Source organism: Vulpes vulpes, chromosome 3, assembly GCF_048418805.1.
Source record: "Vulpes vulpes isolate BD-2025 chromosome 3, VulVul3, whole genome shotgun sequence".
Lineage (NCBI taxonomy): Eukaryota > Metazoa > Chordata > Mammalia > Carnivora > Canidae > Vulpes > Vulpes vulpes.
The window spans coordinates 76,038,943-76,063,133 of NC_132782.1; the positions used below are offsets into that span (position 1 = coordinate 76,038,943).

Consider the following 24,191-nt stretch of genomic DNA (forward strand, 5'->3'; position numbering starts at 1 on the left):
TATGTAAAGAACTTATAAAACTCAACACCCAAAAAGCCAAATAATGCAATTAAAAAGTGGGCAGAAGGGCAGCCCCGGTGGCGCAGCGGTTTAGCGCCGCCTGCAGCCCAGGGCGTGATCCTGGAGACCCTGGAGTCCCGCGTCGGGCTCCCTGCATGAAGCCTGCTTCTCCCTCTGCCTCTCTCTCTCTCTCTCTCTCTCTCTGTGTGTCTCTATGAATCAATAAATAAAATCTTTAAAAAAAAAGTGGGCATAAGACATGAACAGACATTTCTCCAAAGAAGACATACAGATGAAAACACATGAAAAGCTGTTCAGCATCACTTACCATCGGGGAAATGCAAGTCAAAACCACAATGAGATACCACCTCACACCTGTCAGAATGGCTAAAATCAACAACACAAGAAACAACATGCATTGGTGAGGATGTGGAGAATGGGGTACCCTCTTGCACTGTTGGTGGGAATGTGAACTGGTGCAGCCACTCTGGAAAACTGTGTGGAGGTTCCTCAAAGAGTTAAAAATCGAACTACCTTATGATTCGGTAATGACACTATTGAGTATTTGCCCGCAGAATACAAAAACACTAATTCAAAGGGATACATGCACTCCTGTGTTTACTGCAGCACTACTTACAAGAGCCAAAACATGGAAGAAGCCTAACTGTCTATCGATTGCTGAATGGATAAAGAAGATGCTGTATATATGCACAATGGAATGTTACTCAGTTATAAAAAAGAATGGGGTCTTGCCATTTGCAATTACACGATGTAGCTAGAGAGTATAATGCTAAGTGAAATAAGTCAGTTATAGAAAGACAAATACCATGTGGTTTCACTCATATGTGGAATTAAATTAAAAATTAAATACAATTATTAAAATTAAATAAAAATTTATTTATTTGAGTGCAAGTGGGAGGAGGGCGAGAGACAGAGGGAGAGGGAGAAGCAGACTCTCCACTGAGTGGGGAGCCCCATGCAGGGCCCATCCCAGGACCCTGGGATCATGACCTGAACCGAAGGCAGACACTTAACTCACTGAGCCACCCAGGCACCCCAACTAAGAAACAAATGAGTGAAGGAAAAAGAGAGAGAGAGAGAGACAGAGAGAGAGAGAAACCGAGAAGCAGAGTCTTAATTGTAGAGAACACACTCTGATTGGTTACCAGAGGGGAGGTGGGGGGGAGGGGTCAAATAGGTGATGAGGATTAAAGGGAGCACTTAATGATGATGAGCACCAAGTGATGTGGAGAATTGTTGAAACACTATATTGTACACCGAACCTAATGTAACACGGTATGTTAACTACACCAGAATGAAAATTAAAAACTTAATAATAAATATTCTGGACACAAGTCCCTAATCACTATATGATTTGCAAACATTCTCTGCCATTCCATGGGTTGTTCCTTTACCTTACTGATGGTAGCAGTTGTAGCATAAAAGTTTTTTTTTTTAATTAATTTTTATTGGTGTTCAATTTACCAACATACAGAAAAACACCCAGTGCTCATCCCGTCAAGTGTCCACCTCAGTGCCCGTCACCCATTCCCCTCCAACACCCGCCCTCCTCCCCTTCCACCACCCCTAGTTCGTTTCCCCGCGTTAGGAGTCTTTATGTTCTGTCTCCCTTCCTGATATTTCCCAACATTTCTTTTCCCTTCCTTTATATTCCCTTTCACTATTATTCATATTCCCCAAATGAATGAGAACATACACTGTTTGTCCTTCTCCGATTGACTTACTTCACTCAGCATAATACCCTCCAGTTCCATCCACGTTGAAGCAAATGGTGGGTATTTGTCGTTTCTAATGGCTGAGTAATATTCCATTGTATACATAGACCACATCTTCTTGATCCATTCATCTTTCGATGGACACCGAGGCTCCTTCCACAGTTTGGCTATTGTGGCCATTGCTGATAGAAACATCGGGGTGCAGGTGTCCCGACGTTTCATTGCATCTGAATCTTTGGGGTAAATCCCCAACAGTGCAATTGCTGGGTCGTAGGGCAGGTCTATTTTTAACTCTTTGAGGAACCTCCACACCGTTTTCCAGAGTGGCTGCACCAGTTCACATTCCCACCAACAGTGTAAGAGGGTTCCCTTTTCTCCGCATCCTCTCCAACATTTGTGGTTTCCTGCCTTGTTAATTTTCCCCATTCTCACTGGTGTGAGGTGGTATCTCATTGTGGTTTTGATTTGTATTTCCCTGATGGCAAGTGATGCAGAGCATTTTCTCATGTGCATGTTGGCCATGTCCATGTCTTCCTCTGTGAGATTTCTCTTCATGTATCATAAAAGTTTTTGATTTTGATGAAAGCCAATTTATCTATTTTTTTATTTAGTTATTTATGCTTTTGGTGTCAAACCGAAGAAAACATTGCCTAACTCAAGATCATGGAGATTTTCTCCTATATCTTCTAAGAATTTTAGAGTTTTAGCTCTTATGTTCAGATCTTTGATTCATTTAATTTTTGTATAGAGTTTTAGGAAGTGTTCCAAAATTATCTTTTTTAATGTGATACAAAATTTTCCTAGTGCCATTCATCGAAAAAAACTATTCTTTTTCCATTGAATTTTCTTGGCATCTTTGTTGAAAATCAATTGGCTATAAATGTAGAGATTTTATGGTGGTGGGGTATATCTCAATCCTCTTCCATTGATCTGTCTTTTCTTAAACCAGTGACACTTACTGGCAAAACTTATGATGCTAACATTGTAATAAGTTTTTAAATCAGGAGATATAGTTCCTCCAACTGTTCTTTTTAAAGATTGTTTTGTCTATTCTGGGTCTTCTGGAATTTTCATATGAATTTTAAGATCAGCTTGTCAATTTCTGCAAAAAAGCCAGTTGAGTCAGCCCACTTTTTATTCTTGCTTGAGAATGTTGTTAAGCATCTCTGATTCATCTGATCCACTCCCATTTTCCTCAGCCCTTTGCTTTCTATGGCTTGTGCTGTCAGGTTTTTCTTATAAGCTTTTGACACTTGTTTTGGAAGTATTGACACAGGCACTTTCAATATCTGGGTGTGTTTTGGGAAGGGCAACCATGCACTCTGTACCACTGGCCAGGACAGATTGTGAGTCTTCAACAGAAGACATACATTGATTTGAGAGAAGTTAAAAGTTAGTACATAAAAAAAAAAACTAACAGTGTAATAAAAAACCATACACCTTATGGGTATGTGTTGAACTTTAACCCTGATAAACAGTTGTACAGGCAATTTAAAATGGAATAAATATGCATATGTTGAAGTTGTGTGCAAATTTTAAAGCTTTTACAATAAGGCTGTGTGATCAAATTAGCCTGGAGTCACAGTCCCGGTGTGAAACTCTTCTTATGGAGCCCTCTCAGAGGGCCCAGCAAGCCTGTCTGAGCCACATGCAAGGACTTAAAGTGAGAAGTGTGGGTTATTCCTTTGTCCACATTTCCAGAGTCATGGGGGAAAGGTAGGCTGGAGATATAAACCAACCAACATCAGAAGAAGTAAGATCAGCTTTCCTTATCAAGCAACACAGTCCCTTTTTCATAAATGAGAGTGACTATTAAGGATATCCAAATATAAGACAAGGATCAAGATGGAACAAGAAAACCCAGAAGAAATAGGTAATTTGGTAAAAAGTGAAATCATGTAATTCTAATGAATATCATAAGAGAGACCAGATATTACACAGAATAAGAACTTAAAACTAGAATAGCCAGCAAGGAATGAAAGAATAAATAATATAAGGTATATTTTAGATATAAAGAAGCAATTCAGGAAAGTCCAATATGTTTCAACAGAATGTTAAGTATTCTACAAAGATAAAAGAGAAATCTAGAGTAAATTTGCCTTTAAATTTTTTCCTAATTATTTGTATGAAGTATAACATTGATACCACAACTGGATAAAGACAATACAAATTTAAAAAATTATAGGCCTAAATCACTTATGAATACTTATTTGAATGCTCTCTATAAAATATTAGCAAAAATGATTCAACACTACATTAAGAAAAAGATATACCATGGCCAAGCAGGATTTATTTCAGGAGTGCAAGGTTGGTTCAATATTTAAAAATTCATGGCATTGATACACCACACTAAGAAATGTAAATGAAAAGTATCATATAATTATCTCCATATATGTTGAAAAGACCTTCAACAAATTAAACAGGCTCTCCTGATAAAAAGACTCAAGAAAAAGTTCATTTTTGCCCCAGTGATTTGAGATTTCACCTTTATTATACACTGACATTCTGCATGTGCTTATATCTATTTCTGGATATTCTATTCTAGTCCACTAACCTGTTTTTCTATTCATGTACCTTAATATTTGATAGGGCTAGTTACCTCTCATAGTTGTTATTTTGTGGTGGTTTCCTGGATATTATTGAATGCTTATTTTTTCATATGAAGTTTATTATTTTTTGCTGATATTTTCTTTGTTACACAATATGACCTATTCTTGTGAATATTCCTTGTGTGCTTGAGAAAATGGATTTTCTATTATCAGCGTTAAAGTTCAACCCATACCCATAAGGTGTATGGTTTTTTATTACACTGTTAGTTTTTTTTATGTACTAACTTATTGTTGTCCATGTATCCAATACCACTGAGCAGGTGAGATTTATCCAAGGGATACTTCAATCCTGATGACTTTGGGGCTTTGTCTTTGGTCCCATTAGTGACAGATTTTGATTGGTTCATGTTGCGTTTTGTAGAACCTCACCTATGTATACTTTTCATGCAGCTACCTGCTGTCCTTGCAAATTTTCTTAGATTATCAGTAAGTATGATGCTTGGCTTCTCTTTCCTCTCACTCTCCCATAATTTTATTTTTTCTGGAAAAAATTCATGGTGATCCTGAGTAATGGTTTAAAACTATTCTTTTAAAATCATTTTCTGGTATTAGGTCCCCTGGATCTGGAAAAGATGAACTATCTTGGGATGTGCCTGGGACAGTGTAGTGCTGAGGATTCTGAGTATGGTCACGAGAGGACAGTGGGAGAGTATCTCAGAGGTTTTGGGTATAATGGTAGCCTATAAAATGTTGGACAAATCCTAGAGGAGTTTGATAGATGTGAGATTAACTTCATACCAGCCCCTTTCTGCTTCTTTTTCTCCAGGTTTGCCTTAGCATATCTGGCTCCTAGGGAGACCTCTAAAAGGCAATGATAGGATGGGAGTGAGCTCCAACATGGCTATTTGAATGGAATTTCATCCCAATCTACAGACCCTCTAAAAATCCCTCCACTCAGTAATCAGCAGAGACTGGCAACTCGTGATAAAAAGACGGATTTTTCTTAATCCCCTAGAGGACAAAAGATAGGCTCTCTTCCCTATTCTCAGTTCCCAATTGCTACCCCTTTATAACCTATTTTCTTCTCCAAGGTCTTTTTACTTGAATCTCCATATTGAGGTGGCCTTAGGGTGAAGGTCTCCCCCCCCACTTTCCTTTCAAGACCTGAGAGCCACGAGGCCAGCCCCTGCACACTCAATGTGTGTGTAGAAAGAGACAGTGGGACAGGGGAGTGCTGTGAGCTGTTCTAGAAGGGATTAGGAAATTGATTCACAGACAGAGGCAAAGCAATCTGAACTACCAAGTGAAGACCTATGTTATGGAAGTAAATTATGCTGTTAACCTTGAAACAGGGAGCCTAGATGACATCAATTTTTACAAAGGCTGTGTTTTGATCCACTTCAAAGAACTTACTGGAGTTAGTCTTGTAAGTTTCACAATCCATCAGCCAACTGAGCTTGCGAAATGATACTTCATCATGAAAATAGACTCATCACAGAGAGAGTAAGAAGAATCAAAGATAAATGAGATGTATGTCCCACCATGTCAAGGAGATCGATTAGTTTGCTGTCACAAGTTTTACCTTTGTGTTGTGGAGTTTCAGTCTGTGCCTGAAAGGAACACCCAGGGAGTTCATCTTGATGTGGGGCCTACCCACCTGGGACTTGGGGACATGTATGAGGTATGAGGACACCCTAATGGAGACAAGGATGTAGCAGGACAATAGACAGCTTGCCTTGTGTTTCTCTCCCCCATTTCTCCTTTCTCCCCTTTATTCACCTGTCTCTTCTCTTCATACTCCTTTATCCCCTCTATGGGTGACTGGATTTGTTTCTAGAACTCTTGGAAAAAGAAGCAGTAATAAAAAAGATGAAACACTTCTTTTTTTTCTGTGAAATTCTCTGTGGGTCATTAATAAATCAATGCGTTTCTGTCTTGACTGACAGCCCAGATCAAGTACTTGCATTTCCAGCACATCCTCAGCTCTGGCCATAGCCTTCAGAGATTCTCACGGCAAATGGTGGCTGAGGTGATGTGTGAAGGAAAGATGTGGCAGGATTTGCATTTGGGTACTGTAAAGGAGAGCATGACTCTTTCATTTAATAGATTGAGAAACAGAGTCAGAGAAGGTTACTGGTACAAGATTAGTCAGTTTTCAGGAAAAGTCATGATAGAAACAAAATTTAGGAATCTGGAAAGAAGAATGAATGGAAAGGAATTTGGAAAATTAATTGGGGGTGGAAATGAAACTCAAGCTTGCAGAAGGGAAGGGCTAAATGCAACGTAGAGATGCTTGTCTGAACTCTGGAAGGTCATGAATGTCTCTGGAAGTGGAATTCAGCTTGGGTTCAAAATAGGAAGATTGGTGGAAAGTCTACAAGAAGATTGGATCTCCATATTCCCTCCCAGACCCTCCAGCTTTGGTGACTGCTCACCTTTGCAGAACATTGCAGTGTTACTCTTTGGAGGTTGATCTAAATTGAATCAGGGCTCAGGGACACTGAGGGCCAGGGCTGCGATGAAAACAGGGGGTTAAGCACAAATGAATGCACTGAATGGTGCTGGTGTCTCAGTCCCTGCCCTCCATTTGCCACCTAGGATAAACTCATAGTCATGATTATATAATTATATACAATGATTGACAGAGGTAGATAATAAGCAAGTGAAATAATAAGACAATCGTTATCAACTCTCTAGTAGGAAAATGTTGTATAGAGAGAAATTGTTTTTATAGTACACCACTCAGCCATGAATAATATTTATATAAACACTGAATATTGATTTAACCAAAAATTATGACTATATAAGAATGTGAAATCTTCATCTCCCATATTAGGAAGTCTATAGTTAATACCTAAAACTGAAAAACCAAGAAATAGTAGTGTACATTTACCATTCTATAATGTGAATGTAAACACATGTACACATACAACTACAAAATGGCAAAAGCATTTACTGTGTAGAGTAAGAATCAGGGATGGGAGATTTATTTTAAATTTTTGAATGTATATCTTTTCATGAAGATGGTGTCAAAGGTAATGAAGGAAATCCCTGTCCCTCCCAAAGCTGAAGCCAAAGCAAAGGCTTTGAAGGCCAAGAAAGTCATGCTGAAAGGCTTCCACAATCATAAAGAAAAGAAGATTCATACATCACCTATGTTCTTAGAGTCCAAGATATTGCATCTCCAAAGGCAGCCCAAATATCCTCAAAAGAGCACCCCCAGAGGAAACAAGCTTGACCTCTGTGCCATTATCAAGTTCCTTCTAACTACTGAGTCAACTATGAAGAAAGTAGAAGACAACAACACACTTGTGTTCTTTGTAGATGTCAAGGCCAAAAAGCACCAGCGTAACAGACTATGAAAAAGCCATATGACATTGACATGGCCAAGGTCAATGCCCTAATCAGGCTGGATGGAGAAAAGAAGGTATATGTTGGACTGGCTCCTTACTATGATGCTTTGGATGTTGCTGACAAAGTTGGAATCATTTAAACTGAGTCCAGTTGGATAGATACTAATTATAAAATTTTTCACCATAAAAATATTTTTGAATGTATATAATCATAGTTAACAGAGATATGATTAACTGTCTGCATTATAGTTATATATAACATATTAAATATAATACATGTGTATAAGTATGCATGGACATATATATTATATATGTAGTAGGTGGAGAGGATGTCACAGTTTGAAAGATATGTCAAAGTGCTTGGGTGTTTGAGAAATGACACCTTGTATTTTTAGATTTCAATTATAAAATGTTGTGAAGATTCCAAAGCCCATCACTTCTACCATCACTGTATTTATATGATATAATTCCACCCCACCCTCAGCAATTCAGCAATGAGAATATAATATTCTGACCTCCCCTTCCCAGGTCTTTTTCAGGAAACAGCAGGGAAATACATTTCAGGAATTTATGAGCATGTAATTCAAATAAATGTTGAGGCGCTAAATACTGACAAAGAAACAGTAGTCAGCAATTAAAAAGTATTTCGATGTTTACTAACATCATTTAAAAATATTGTAATATATATATTATATAGATCAATAACCCATGGCACAATTCCTAGGATGTTCTTTTCTCTCTGCTGCAGTTCCTTGATGCCTCTGACTACTTGAAAGTCACCCATTCTTGAAACCCTTAATTCTTCACTCCTTTCCCCAACTAATCTCTGAGCATTTTACCTCTCCAATTCTGGTGTCCTTCTACTGATTCTCCTGGTTTTATATCACCAAAGCTCTTCTTGTAAGATGAAGGCAGAGAGGAAAGACTAAAATTGTCTTCAGCAGGTAAAAAAGAAGAAAGAAGTCCTGATTTATTTTAATATAATATATATTTAATATAATGTAGTATTCATTTATTAATGAATTTTGTTCTCATCACAAATGTAAAAAATTATTTTAAACTAAATTTCTCATCATGATAAATAAATGAAACGGTAATTTAGGTATTATTCTTTTGAATGTTTTCATATGAACATTCTTATAAATTATTCATGTAAACATTTATTTTGGAAAAATGGTTTAAGACAAATTAAGTCATACATAGTGACTCTGAAATGGAAATAACTGGAAATCTTTAACAGAAAGTTTTTAAATATAGAAATAAATAGAGAATAAATAATAACACCAGTGCCTCACCACTCGGAATTAATAGATACTAATAGGTTTTCATGTTTGCTTTAAGCACATTAAAAAAATTTTTTTAAGATTTTATTTATTTATTCATGAGAGAGAGAGAGAGAGAGAGAGAGAGAGAGAAGAGAGAGAGGCAGAGACACAGGCAGAGGGAGATGCAGGCTCCACGCTGGGAGCCCGATGCGGGACTCGATACGGAGACCCTGGGCCAAAGGCAGGCGCTAAACCGCTGAGCCACCCAGGGATCCCCACATTTTTTTAATTTTAAGAAACAAGATGTTACATGTTGAATAAATAAAATTAAATAAAAATAAATACATAGATAAACAAGGACCAGTGGTCATAGGGTTTGGAGAAGTTATATAACCAGGGCAGGAGAGAGTTGGAAGGGAGGGAAGAAGTGTTCTCTGAGTGGCTCCATGAAGTCTACAAAAGAGAAGTACAAAAAGTTATAGCTGAGAACTTATAGCAAAAATTATAATTAATTGTGGACTGTTAAAAAACATTTCCTTATAGAAACAATTATCCTTGTGTATTTGCCTACCTATAAACCATTTTCAGTATTCCTCATTCCTTTTTGTAGATTCAAATTTCCAGTAGTGTTATTTCTCTTCAGCTTAAAGAACTTTTTCTAACACTTTTTTTGTAATACAGGTCTACTGACAATGAATGATCTCAACTTTAATTTATCCGAAGATATCTTCATTTGCTTTCATTTTTGAAAAATAGTTTTACTGGGTATAGGCTTCTAAGTGGACAGTTTTTTCTTTCCACGTATCAAAGATGTTATTTCATTGTCTCCTGGGCTCCATTTATTGGGTGAAAAGACAGGTGTTTGTATTATTGCTCCCCTCTATTTAATTTGTCCTGTCTGCCTGGCTGCTTTATATTTAACCTTAATTTTTATCTATGATGTGGCTAGGTGTAAGTTGTTTTGTTTGTTTGGTTCTTTTTGGGGCTTGTTAAGCTTCTTACACATAATGTTTGATGTTTAAATTTGGAAGAATTTTGGCTACTATTTCTTTTAAATATTTTTTATTCCCTGCTCTCTTTTCTTCTTCTGACACTCCAATTACACATACATCAGGTTGTTTGATTTTTTTTTAAAGATTTATTATTCATGACAGAGAGAGAGAGAGAGAGAGAGAGGCAGAGACACAGGCAGAGGGAGAAGCAGGCTCCATGCAGGAAGCCTGACGCGGGACTCCATCCTGGGTCTCCAGGATCACACCCCGGACTGAAGGTGGTGCTAAGCCACTGAGCCACCCAGGCTACCCAGGTTGTTTGATATTATCACACTATTTGGTATTATTGATATTGAGGTTCTATTTATGTCTCTTTTTTATCTTTTTTTATTATCTCTCTTTTTAAATACTCTCTCTGATTCATTTTTTGAGTAATTTCTACTTGTTTGTCTTTAAATCAATAACCTTATTCTTTTTCCTCTCTCAATTCTCTCTTGATCTCATGATACGAATTTTATACATTTATACATTAAACATTACATTTATATCTTTCAGTCCTAAGGTTTCTACTTGGTACTTTTTTAGAGTTTCCATATCTTTTCTGAGATTCTTCATCTCTTCACTTCCTATATACACTTTTCTGGTAAAATTCTTTAAACATATTTATCAGTTATTTTAAAGTCTTTCCTCCTGAATCCTAAATGTGGATCTTTTTTATTGACTGCTTTTTTTTCTCTTGACTTGCCATCATATTTTCCTATTTCTTCACATGTATAATAGTTTTTTCATTGTACAGACATGCTTTGTTTTATTGAGCTTTGCTTTATTGCACTTTGCAGATGCTGCATTTTTAAAAATAAAGTGAAGGTTTGTGGCAACCTTGCACGAAGCAAGTCTGTTGACACCATTTTTCCAACCGCATTTTCTCACTTCTCACTTCATGTCTCTGCATCACATTTTGGTAATTTTCACAATATTTCAAACTTTTTCATCATTATTATATTTGTTATGGTGGTCTGTGATCAGTAGTTTTGACTCGCTGAAAGCTCAGATGATTAGCATTTTAACAATAAATATTTTTAAATTTTATGTACTTTTTTTAGACATAATGCTTCTGCACACTTAATAGACTTTAGAATAATGTAAACATAACTGGTATATGCACTGGGAAGTCAAGAATTCATTAGACTCACTTTATTATGATATTAGCTTTAAATGGTCTGGGACCAGGCCTGCAATATTTGTGAGGTACGTCTGTTTAGTGACACATTGTAGAGAATCTAGATTCTGTTATCCTTTTCTGAATAATGTTGAGTTTTGTTTTAGGAGTTCTAGCAGATCTGCTGGCAGGTCACCTGGATTTTGCAGAGGCTTGGCTTTGGGCTCTGTTAGGGTGGGTTCATTTTAATTTTGCTCTTAGTCCTGGGATGTGCTTCTTAATCCTAGGGCATGACTCTTTTAGAGTCTTTTTGAGAAGCCTAAAGTGTTTACCACACTCCTCTAATTTGGGGACATTTGAACCCTAACGTCTGTCTTTCTACTGAAATTCCTGCTCAGCATTTTCTACATTCCAGCTATTCTTTTCCTCTGGTCTCAATGTAGTTTTCCCCTGTTGCATATACACTTTCAAAGTCAGCAAGGATCTGAGGGGGTATTTACATAGATATTTTATGGTTCCCTTCTTCCCACCCCCCCACCTCTCAGTTGGAAACTTCTCTCCAGCTCCAAACTCTCATCTTTGACTCTTCAGCCTAGAAACACTGTTCCTTTTTGCTTGAATTCCAGTTCTTATTTTTCAGGCAGATTGGACAGGGCATTCAGGAGAAAAGCCTGTTAAATGTGAATCTCACAAAGCTTACTTCTATTCTTCTTATCCTCCTAACTTCTTGCATGTTTTTGGTTACAGTTGTTTGAATATTTTGTTCATAATTTATAATTGTTATGAGAAGGTGGGTTTTGTCTGATACAAGATACTCTGCCATTATTAGAGCTAGAAGAAAAAAGAATTAAGAAATTAAGTAGTGAGTCTACTATCATTACTTCTATCCTACATACTGGAGGTCCTAAAAAGTATAACAAAACAAGAGAAAACAAAAGGTACTTGAACTGGAAAGGAAGAAACAGAACTTGAATTATTTGAAGGTGATTTGAAAATTGAAAATCTATAGAAAAAACTTGAATTATAATAAGAGCTAAGAAAGGATGCCAGAAACCTGTTGCTTTTTACATATTAGTTTCAGGTCTCTTAAATTATATTTTAAGAATAATAAAGATTTGTCTCATTTTCAGGACAAATTTACCATCCTAAGTCTTGTTCTCATTTATCTGGTATCTTGAAGTAACTAGAGTTATGTTCTCTCTTATTTATTATCTCTACCAGAAGAGCTTTGACTAAAAGAGAAGAAATTTCTGAGACCGGGTATAGAGAAAACAAGGGACTCCTTGCTAATGGGATATGGCATGTGCCTGCGGAATTGACCAAGGAAGCTAAACCACAATGAGCTCTTTGGAGGCAAAGACTGTATCAAATCTTGTTCACTGCAGTATTCCCAGCAGCTAGCACAATGGGTCTGGTGCAGAATAGATCTCAGTCAATGTTTACTGGAGGAACATGGTTGTTATTTTTAAATATTTGCATCAGGCATGGAGGAGGAAGTGACTCAATTTGCAAAGGAGCTCTCAGAGGGTCAGTATCATCTGAGGAGAGAGTGGTCAAAATTGGAGGGTCTGGAACTCTTGCACACAAGGCAGAGGTTGGATGAACACTTGGCAGAGGTTTAAAGAGGTGATTCAAACAACAGCTAGGAATTTGGATTTTGACCTTCAGGATGGTAAATGGAAGAAAAACTGAAGAGTAATGCAGTACCCAGCCTCCAGGATGGCAGTCAATGATTCCTGCCTCCTGGTATTCCTGTCCTTGTGTAGGTCCCCCCCCACATTCAATTGGGGCTGGTTGTGTGACCCATACATTATGTGCAGGTCATGGCAGATGACTGCTAAGACTAAGTCATAGAAAGCATTGCAGCTTACAGCTGGGTGTCTTGCATTCTTCACTCTGGGATAAGTCAGCCCTCATGTGCTAAGGACTCTCAAACAGTCCTGTGAGCTTGCTAACTATGTGAGTGGGTCACTTGGGGAGCAGATTATCCAGCCCCAGTCAAACCTTCAGATGATGCCAGGCCCAGCAGACATCTGACAACAACCCCACAAGACACTCTGATCCAGAAACATTCAACTGAGCCACTCCTGAATTCCTGACTCATGGAAATTATGAGAGATAAGAAGTTACTATCATTATTTTCAGCCAGTTGGTTTTAGGATGGTTTGCTACACCTAATCTGTGAGATTTGGGACTATGCAATCTCATTCTTTGCTGTAATAATTGATGCAATTTTTATTCTTTATTTATTTTATCATTTATTTACTTATTTATTTTTTATAATTGTATAATTAACATACAGTGTTATATTTGTTTCAGGTGTACAATACAGTAATTCAGCAATTATATATATTACTCAGTGCTCATCTTGGTATGTGTGATCTTCCTCTCCTTTATCTATTTCACTCATACCTCCACCTACCTTCCTCTGGCAACCACCAGTTTAGTCTCTGTATTTAAGACAGCCACTGAACCCTGAAATGTATGGTCATCTAATATTCGATAAAGGAGGAAAGACTATCCATTGGAAGAAAGACAGTCTCTTCAATAAATGGTGTTGGGAAAATTGGACATCCACATGCAGAAGAATGAAACTGGACCACTCTCTTTCACCATACACAAAGATAAACTCAAAATGGATGAGAGATCTAAATGTGAGACAAGAGTCCATCAAAATCCTAGAGGAGAACACAGGCAACACCCTTTTTGAACTCGGCCACAGTAACTTCTTGCAAGATACATCCACAAAGGCAAAAGAAACAAAAGCAAAAATGAACTATTGGGACTTCATCAAGATAAGAAGCTTTTGCACAGCAAAGGATACAGTCAAAAAAACTAAAAGACAACCTACAGAATGGGAGAGGATATTTGCAAACGACATATCAGATAAAGGGCTAGTTTCCAAAATCTATAAAGAACTTATTAAACTCAACACCAAAGAAACAAACAATCCAATCATGAAATGGGCAAAAGACATGAAGAGAAATCTCACAGAGGAAGACATGGACATGGCCAACATGCACATGAGAAAATGCTCTGCATCACTTGCCATCAGGGAAATACAAATCAAAACCACAATGAGATACCACCTCACACCAGTGAGAATGGGGAAAATTAACAAGGCAGGAAACAACAAATGTTGGAGAGGATGCGGAGAAAAGGGAACCCTCTTACACTGTTGGTGGGAATGTGAACTGGTGCAGCCACTCTGGAAAACTGTGTGGAGGTTCCTCAAAGAGTTAAAAATAGACCTGCCCTACGACCCAGCAATTGCACTGTTGGGGATTTACCCCAAAGATTCAGATGCAACGAAACGTCGGGACACCTGCACCCCGATGTTTCTATCAGCAATGGCCACAATAGCCAAACTGTGGAAGGAGCCTCGGTGTCCATCGAAAGATGAATGGATAAAGAAGATGTGGTTTATGTATACAATGGAATATTACTCAGCGATTAGAAACGACAAATACCCACCATTTGCTTCAACGTGGATGGAACTGGAGGGTATTATGCTGAGTGAAATAAGTCAATCGGAGAAGGACAAGCAGTGTATGTTCTCATTCATTTGGGGAATATAAATAATAGTGAAAGGGAATATAAAGGAAGGGAGAAGAAATGTTGGGAAATATCAGGAAGGGAGACAGAACATAAAGACTCCTAACTCGGGGAAACGAACTAGGGGTGGTGGAAGGGGGGAGGAGGGCGGGTGTTGGAGGGGAATGGGTGACGGGCACTGAGGTGGACACTTGACGGGATGAGCACTGGGTGTTTTTCTGTATGTTGGTAAATAGAACACCAATAAAAATTAATTAAAAAAAAATAAGACAGCCACTGAAAACAGTATGGAGTATCCTCAAAATAAAATAAAATAAAATAAAATAAAATTACCATATGATCTAGTAATTCCACTACTAGGATTTACCCAAAGAAAGCCAAAACACTAATTCAAAAAGATATATGTACACCTATGTTTATTGCAGCATTATTTACAACAATTAGGACACAGCATAAATCCAAGTATCCATCCACAGATGAGTGAATAAAGAAGATGTGGTATATACATAATGGAATATTACTCAGACACAAAAAAGGAGATTTTTCCATTTGCAATGACATGGATGGAACTAGAGGGTATTTTGATAAGTAAAATAAGTCACACAGAGAAAGACAAATACTACATGATTTCACTCATATGTGGAATTTTAAAAACAAAACAAAGAAAAATAAGAAAAAGAACCAGAAAAACAGACTCTTAAATACAGAGAACAATCTATGCTATATTTACATTTTAGCACTTGTCTTTGGATTGCCTTTGACGTGGCATAAGAGACAAGTGCTCTGAACATTGTCTAGGTCCAGTGACTCTGAAGTTGGGGAGGTTGTGTTGAGCAGGAGTCCCAGCATGTGAGTGATAGAACTTCTCTAACAAGGAGTTCTGAAAGACAAGAATCATTGCCCTGTGTTTGTATTCCCACCAGAACAGTGGCTGACACAGTGTTGGTAACCTTTAAATGTCCTTTGAATAGTGAACAAATAAAGGTGAGAAATGGATTCTCATCCATTTCAGAAATGGATTCTCTGGTGTCTCGTCACATTCTTGTGATTTTTAATTTTCCTGGCATACTCCTCAGCAGAGGGCAGTGTAGTGCATCCCTGAGATGCATGAAAATTCATCTGTTGAGATAGAGAAGCTTCCCAAGTTTTGTGGCTCTGTTATTTTGGGGGTAATTGCTTCTTGCAATAAGCCCTAGATTTATATATGACCAGAAAACTACAACCACAAAACATAGGCTAACATTTCTGAAGCTGATGTATCCAGTGGCTGTTGACAGAGACATACAAATTGATTTACCTCATCTTGGTAATAATACAATGCTACTTACATTAGCTCACTAAAAGTTTGGGTAAGCAGAATTTATTTTCATTCTAGTTTCAATAGTAACCGAAATGTTTGAGGATAGTCCACCAGGCACTGTAAGATCTAGAAAAGATAGTGCAAAAATATAAAAGAAGAATTAATCTACATCATGGATGTACCTTGAGAACATGATTGCTAAGTGAAAGAGGCCAATCACAAAGGACGGCATGTTATAGGATTCCATTTCTATGTAATATCCAAGTAGGCAAATTTATAGAGACAGAAAATAGATTAGTGGTTGCCCGGGGCTGGGGGAAATGGGGGCAATGAAGGATTACATCTAAGGGATAGGGAGTCTGTTTGGTGGTGGTGATAAAAATACTCTAAAATTAGGTTGAGATGATGATTGCAAAACTCTGAATATACTAAAAACTATTGAATTGCATGCTTTAAATGGGTGAATTGTATGGCACATGGATTATATCTCAAAGCTATAAAAGAGAATGAATAATGTTCAACTAAATTTTTACAATCATCTTGTTATGCTCCAGGTTTAGTCTCCATCTGTGATGGAGATGACTTTCCAAGGATTGCCCATACATCCTGGATGGCATGTGCCAGCAGGGATCCATGTAGAAACATGACTCTTCTGATGCTTGGCAGCTAGTCTGTTTTCTGATCATTGCTATGGTGAGATGAGAGTCCGTGTTCTTATTCTGGTCACCAGTCCCACTGCTAGAGCCATGGAGGCTGACCTGGGGCTGGCATGTGCCGTTGCCCTGCTGGCTTTAACGAGGAGTCTAAAAGAGTTTATGGCCATGAGAAACAGCAACTCCAGGACAATGCAGGCGGCAAGGCTTTGCTTCCAGTTCTCACTCAACTTATATCCAAGAGGCGTGTTCTCCCAATTTGTGTAGCAGCTCCCATAGTAAGCACTTCCAAGAAGGTGGTACTCTCTGGAGGCAGTAATCTCAGCAATTGGGGGAAAAGCAAAACCCATCGTTAGAAGAAGCATCACCAGCTGAGAATTAGGAGGTTTGGCTTCTAGTTCTGGCTCTGTAGTTGAATTGACCAAGATCACTCCCTGAATCCTCTCTGACCTTGGGTATATCAGTAAATTGAACTTCATATGGGAATCAAAGCTTAGAACTGTCAGGTCATCCTTGGTTCTAAATTCCATTAGTTATTGCTTTACACTCTTGGGAACATGTGCAGTTCAACTGTTGAACACTAACAGAAAAGGTAAATCTTTACTTGTCTCTCTCCTGTCTGATATCTCTGCTTTTTGCAACAGTAATAATGTGAAAATCAGTGGTCACCATGCCTACTGCCCAGTCTAGGTGCCTGACCATTTGCACCTGCCAAGAGGGGTGAGGCTGGGAGCATGATGAGGCACTGGAGAAGCTGCCTTTGACAGCTTGAGCTTATTTTTGGGGGGCTTTAGGGTTTGCCCCATATCTTAGTTAAGGGGAAAATTCTACCCATTATGTGATATTTGCAGAAAGGAAATGTAACTTCTAAGCATCTTAAATGGCATACTGCCTGAAAGAATATCTCGATGTGTTCTACTTGCACAAAAATGATACTTGGTGTTCCTTCAGGGCCTCTGGTCACTTTTCAAGAAGAAAACAGTGCAGCCGTCTTTGGTGGCCTCCCTTCCTTCTCTAGTTCCCAGGATCCCAGTCCGTCCTCACTGCAGCTAAGTCTGCAGAGAGCAGAGGCTTCCTTCTCTAGTTCCCAGGATCCCAGTCCGTCCTCACTGCAGCTAAGTCTGCAGAGAGCAGAGGCTCCCCTGGCAGAAGGAGGCATTGTTTACACTCAGCAGACCTGAAGACCCTTGTGAGGAGCCACACTGAATAAGCCTGGATAGAAAGAACTGTTGTCAGGCTGCCAGACTGTGATTCAGCATATGTAATATATATTCATTGTACAAAATGTGGATGATACAAAAAATAGAGAGAAAAAGTTACCCATAGCCTTACCACTTAAAAGCCACATTAGTCAATAGTTTCCAATTTTTGAACATTATTTTAAGCACTAAACATTCTGCTGTGCAGCATACATTATATAATGTAATTTTCACAATCATTCTTTGATATATGTGCTATTACTTCCTAGTGCAGAGAAAGAAACCATTTCAGAGAAGTTAGGCAACATGCCCAAGGCAGCACAGCCGGTAAGTGGCAGAGCTGAGATTAAAATCCAAGTCTAATTGACTCCAGAGTCATTGTACTATGTAATCTTCCCTCTTAACATTTTGTACTATTTCCTGTCAGTTTTTTTCTTCATTGTTTTTGTTTTGTTCTATCTTTGCATAATTGCAGTCATACTGTGTTTTCTAGAGGTCCCCTACCTGCCAGACTTCCAAGCCCTCAGGCCCTTTGGGTATTAGATCTATGCAAAAATTCACACTATAGACAAGCTCATTTCTTGGACTCCAGTGCTCTACCAATATGGAAGGTCTTTCTTTATTTGGCAGAGAGAAGTCATGATCTCTTTTTCAATCTTTCTTCAGTCCCTAATCTCCTGAAGCTTTACTTGCAATCCTTTGCCTAAAAAAGCAAAGACTCAGAACAGAATTATCTGTATCTGGGATAATCTCCACTGGGCTGTCCAGAGAGTCCTGGCTAGGAGCCAGGAGGCCTGGCTGCATGTGAGTTCCCAGGCATGTGTGGGCTCCCTCATACCTGAGGTGTATATCAAAGACATAGGATTGCATATCTCAGCAGCCCTGGAATGGGGGTGCTGAGGAAGGGTCTGTGTGGGGACCCTGCAGGGAATGCAGCCAGACCATATATGAGGGACCTAGTTAGGGGCTGCAGGTTGGGGCTGCAGCATGGATCTTCCCCTGGGTAGGGCACCTCCCCACTAACCCTTTCCTTCCATCCTCATTGACTCCTAGAGCACACTCTAACCCTCATCCCTTCCCCTCTGTCTTTTTGTTCTTTCCAGTTTTCAGGAACATCAAATAAAGGCTCATTCAAGTGGCTCCCTTGAGGCAAACAGCCAAGAAGCAACATTTAGTTCTGCAGGTGAGCCAGCTTGATGGGTTTCAGCCACTTTAATAGAGAGAGACTCTTCCTCGAGATTCACTGTCCTTGGCCTGATCCCTCACACTTCATAGGACATCAAGCTTAAGCGGTGAGAAAAATCTTATAAAGAAAATGTGAACAAAAATAGAGAGCTCCAAACTCTACTTTCTATATCTGCTAAGAATATTTACAGATCCGATTGTCAGAAATCAGAGCCCCAGGAGAGCTATGACCATAGGTACTCAGCAAGTGTGTCTTGAATTGAAGTGAGAGAAGCTATGATGATTCTTTTTGATAAGGGGAGAATGATTTTTCTTTTTTTCTGAATGTTTCCAAAAAGGGGCCGCCCTCTGGTCTTTATCCTGAAGGAGGAGTATTGGGGTAGAGACCTCCACGCCCACTTCCACCATTTACTTGGTTCTTCACTTGGGCAGGTAGTGGTTGATGTACTTACAGAACCCAACAGTCTTGATTCAGATCATCAGGAGCTGAGCCACTGTACTTCAGAAGCAAAAAAGTGTTCTATCATACCTGTGTAGACATCTGCCTCAATTTCCAGCTCCCATGAGTAAACGCACCTGGGTCAGAACAGTGGCTAATTTTGAGAAGTAACTGGGTATGTGAGGCAGGCCTGTGGCCCTCCATGAAACTTGGCAAAGTAAGAGGAGACCCACCAGGAATCTGGTCCAAGGCACGGGTACAACAGAGTTTAGCAGAAAGCTCTATTCTAAAAAAAAGAAAAGAAAAGAAAAAAAGCAAGCAAGTAAGCAAGCAAGCAAGCTCTATTCTTTGAGATCACTAGGTACTATCTGGACCATTAATAAGAATAATTCTTTGGTATCCACTTGGCCACCCTTGTGTACATTTTCTTAACTGGAATGTTGGAGAAAAGAGGGAATGATCCTTAAGGCCTATAACCACGAACAATTTCCAAATTACTTGCCATTGAATTCAGGCTCCAACTGCCCTTCACACTGATCTCTACTGTCTCACCCCTCAAGAGAAGGATTTTCTTTCCTGGTCTCAAAGCCCAGAAGAAGCTTCTTCTCCATCTTTGTCATATATGTCAAACCTTTATAACTTCGTATTTTGATCCTCTCCTGGGACCTACTCATCTTTTCGTTTTTCATACTATTCTTTTCAGCTTGTCTACCCCTGCAGGTATTTGTCCATTCCTGACCCACATCAAAGAGCAAATAGAAACACATCCACGTCTATGATGATTATACTTAAGTGTGATACATACATATTGTTTAATGTGTACATGTGTACCACACTACCATGAATGTCCCTGGATTTTGAGCCCTTTAAATATTTTTTATAGAAGCAAAATAAGTTTTGCTCCAGATGTATTTTATAACTTTGTAATTAAAGTAGGTTTAAAATAACTAAATTTGGTGTTTTATAAGAAAATCTACCAGCATAGTACATAGTAGGAAATCAATGAATATTTGTTATGAATGGATGGATGAAGGAAGGACAAGAAGGAAAAATAAATGGTGGTAATAAAAATGTAAAAACATTAAATTGTATTTTTAAAAAATAACTTTTTTTGGATCTCTATATACAATAAAGAAACAGCATAAATAAATATTATCATAGCTTAAAAAAGGGTATAATACAGATGATATACAGATTTACACATGTTATAACTATAGTATCTTTGTTGAGAATTACATTTGCATTGCTATGATATCTACATTTGGTCCACTAACAATTAAATTTTAAATTAAGCAAAATGACTATGAATCAAATTAGCTTATGCACAATGTATATGTAGATAGCACCACTTAAATTTTCTTTAAATCCTTATTTTTAAATGAGATTTATGTAGAGATTTGAAAAATATTTTAACTAAAATAGTGAAAAATTTCAAAATAAATTCTATGATGATTCATGATCATAACTATTAATGTACATAAAATATGGTGACATGGGTAAGAGAGGCTGTCTTGCAGGTCTATGCCTGTCTTGCAGGTCAAGTGTAAGAGATCATCCTTTTCTCTCTTACTCAAGACACTATAGGACTTTCACTTCTGGTCAAGGTGGAGTAACAGGGATCAGATTTACTATCCAGACATAAACAAACTAAAAACAGATAAACTACATAAAAACATTTCAAAACACTGGACATCAGACAAAAAATGACAGTTATTCCTGAGAGATGAAAAAAATGAGGTGAGCATTACAATTACCGAGCTTACTCCTTTGAGAGAGTACCAAGATAGTGTTGCAGGAAGAGGAAAGCCAAGCAGAGCCTGACAGATTTCCTCAGTTGAGAAGAGATAGTTGACAGTCTCAGGGGATGAAAGAGGCTAGAAGTCAAAGGACTGAGTACCAGGGAAAAGAAGCCATACAGAGGAAGCCTGCAATCTGCAGAGGGCAGCCCCTAAGTATTGAACTGAATACTGATTAGTACTTGCATGTGACAAAATTACTCAAGACTAGTAAAAGAACCATCTGAAAGGATGAGAGGTAACCATGTTTGACACACAGGCTGGGAATAGCGTTTACTTACCCCCACCGGCCAGAATAGAAAAACTCATGATTCGTGTGACAATGGGTAGAGTACACAAAGGATTTTTTTTCAGTAAAATAATTAATTCTAATTACTGCTCTGGACCCACCTAACAAGTCTTAAAGTACAGACCCAAATATGTAAAACTGTTACCAAATAGCTGTGTCTTAGGGAAAAAAAACTTAAGAATATTTATAACAATTTAAAAACAGCCATCACCCAACAAGGTAAAATTCACAATGTCTGGTATCTAATAAAAATTACCAGGCATGCAAAGAAGCTGGAAAATATGGCCCATAATGAGCAGAAAAATAAAAAATCAAAACCAACACAGAGTTGACAAAAATGTTAGAATCAGCAGATAGGATAATGAAGCAATTATTGTGAATGGTATTCCATATGTTCACAAGGTTAAGTGGAGACATTGGAGATGCATTAAAAAAAAACAAAAACAAACAAACAAACAAAAAACCCCAAAAACTCTAAATCAAATTTCTGGAAATAAACCCCACAATATCTTGGATAAAGAATACACTGGATGAAATTAATGGCAAATTGACATTTCAAGATAAAAGTGACTTTTTAGTGACTTGAAGTCATAGCAGTAGAAATTGTCCAAAATAAATCAGAGAGAAAAGAGAGAAAATAAAGAGCAGAGCATCAGTGAGTTGTTGGGACAACTTTAAGAAGCCTATTAACATGTTAACAATAACTGAGTCCATGACAAAGGAGTTCAGATTCCTTCACAAAGCAGAAACATATCTCAAAAATAATGGCTGAAAATCTCTCAATTTGATAAAAACTACGAACTGCCAGATGCAAGAAGCACAAGACATCCAGCAAAAACAAAAACAAAAAATACCACCAAGATATATCATAAACAGACTTCTCAAAACCAGTGATAAAGAGAAAATCTTAAAAGCAGCCAGAATAAAAAGACATGTTATATATAAAAGAACAAGATAAAGATGACAATGGATTTCTTGTTAGGAGCAAAGCAGGTGAGAGGACGATGGAATAACATCTCTAAAATACTAAAGGAATAAAAAACAATAAAAAAAATAATTTCACACTAGAAACAAAGTATCTTTCAAAAATGAAAGCAATAGAAAGAATTATTTGGATATAGAAAATGGAAAGAATTAATGCCCAGAAAACTCCCAATGCATGAAATGTTTAAGTAATTCTTTCAGGCAGATGTAAAATGGTACTGGATGGAAATATAAATCTACACAAAGAAATGAAGAACACTAGAAATGCAATTACTGAAGTATGTATGTAATATTTTTTGTTATTTAAATTTATTTAAAATATGTTGACTGTTTAAACAAAAATGTTAATAATGGAGTACTGGCTTTATAATGTGGGAAATTAAAGCATATGACAGCAATAGCACAAAGGTTGGGAGTAGAGAAATGGAAAAATACTTCTATAATATTCTTAAATTTTATGTGAAGTGACATAGTATCACTTGAAGGTAGATTGTAATAAATTAAAAATATATTCTATAAACCTTCAAGCAACTACTAAAATAACAAGACAAAGCCAACAAAAGGGATAAAATGGAATTACACAAAAATTGTTCACTCAACACACGAGAAGATAGGAAAAAAGGGGGAAAGTGACTAAAGAACGAATAGAACAAATAAAAAACAAATACCAAGAAGACAGACTTAATCTAACCATAATGGTAATCATACTAAATATAAATGGTCTAAACATTACAAAAAAAAAAAAGGCAGAGAAACTGGAGTGGTTATAGTGATATCAGGCAAAATGGATATCAGAGCAAAGAATATTACCAGTGATTTAAAAATTGTGGATTTCATAATAGTAAGCAGATTGCTCTGTCAAGAGAACATAATGATTCTGAGTATTTATGCTCCTGATAACAAAGTTTCAAAATATCTGGAGCAAAGACTGATAGACCTGCAAATAGACAAACCCACAATTATAATGGAAAGTTTTAATACCCATTTATCACTATTTGAAAAAACAGACAGAAAGTCAGTAGAGATAAGATTTAAAGAAAAGATTTAAACAACACTGTCAGCCAGATTGATATATATGACATTTATAGAACATATAAAGTGTCAATAAATTTCAAATGATTTCTCAATAGAAATATGTTCTATGACTGCAATGGAACTAAATTAGAAATCAGATTAAATTCTAAATCAATAACAGAAAGAGCTCTTAAAAATCTCCAAATATCTAGAAACCAAATAGCACATTTTAATCTTTTTAATTTCTTATGTTTTTTATTTTGTTATATTTTAAGATTTATTTATATATTTATTTGAGAGAGAGAGAGAGAGGGAGAGAATGGACACGAGGGGAGGGACAGAAGCAGAGGGAGAAGATGAAGCAAACTCCTCACCCCGATGTGGGGCTCAATCCCATGATTCAATGTGGAAATCAAGAGTTTGACGCTAAATTTAGTGACTGAGCTGTCCAGGCACCCTGAAGTTATTATTTTAATTTCAGTTAGTTAACATACAATATAATACTATTTTCAAGTGTACATTATAGTGATTCAATACTTCTATACAACACCTGGTGCTCATCACAAGTGCCCTCCTTAACCCCCATCACCTATTTCACCCAATCTCCCACCCCCTTCCCTCTAGTAAGCATTAGATTGTTCTCTATAGTTAAGAGTCTATTTCTTGCTTTGCCCACACCCTCTTATTTTTACTCTTCGTTTTGTTTCTTAAATTCCACTTACA

The 24,191-nt window shown here is 37.5% G+C and overlaps 1 pseudogene; it reads left to right on the top strand.

Annotated features, from left to right (window-relative positions):
- The first annotated feature begins 7,302 nt into the window (after nucleotides 1–7,302).
- Nucleotides 7,303–7,778, top strand: LOC112934130 (large ribosomal subunit protein uL23 pseudogene; annotated as a pseudogene).
- Nucleotides 7,779–24,191: the final 16,413 nt, after the last annotated feature.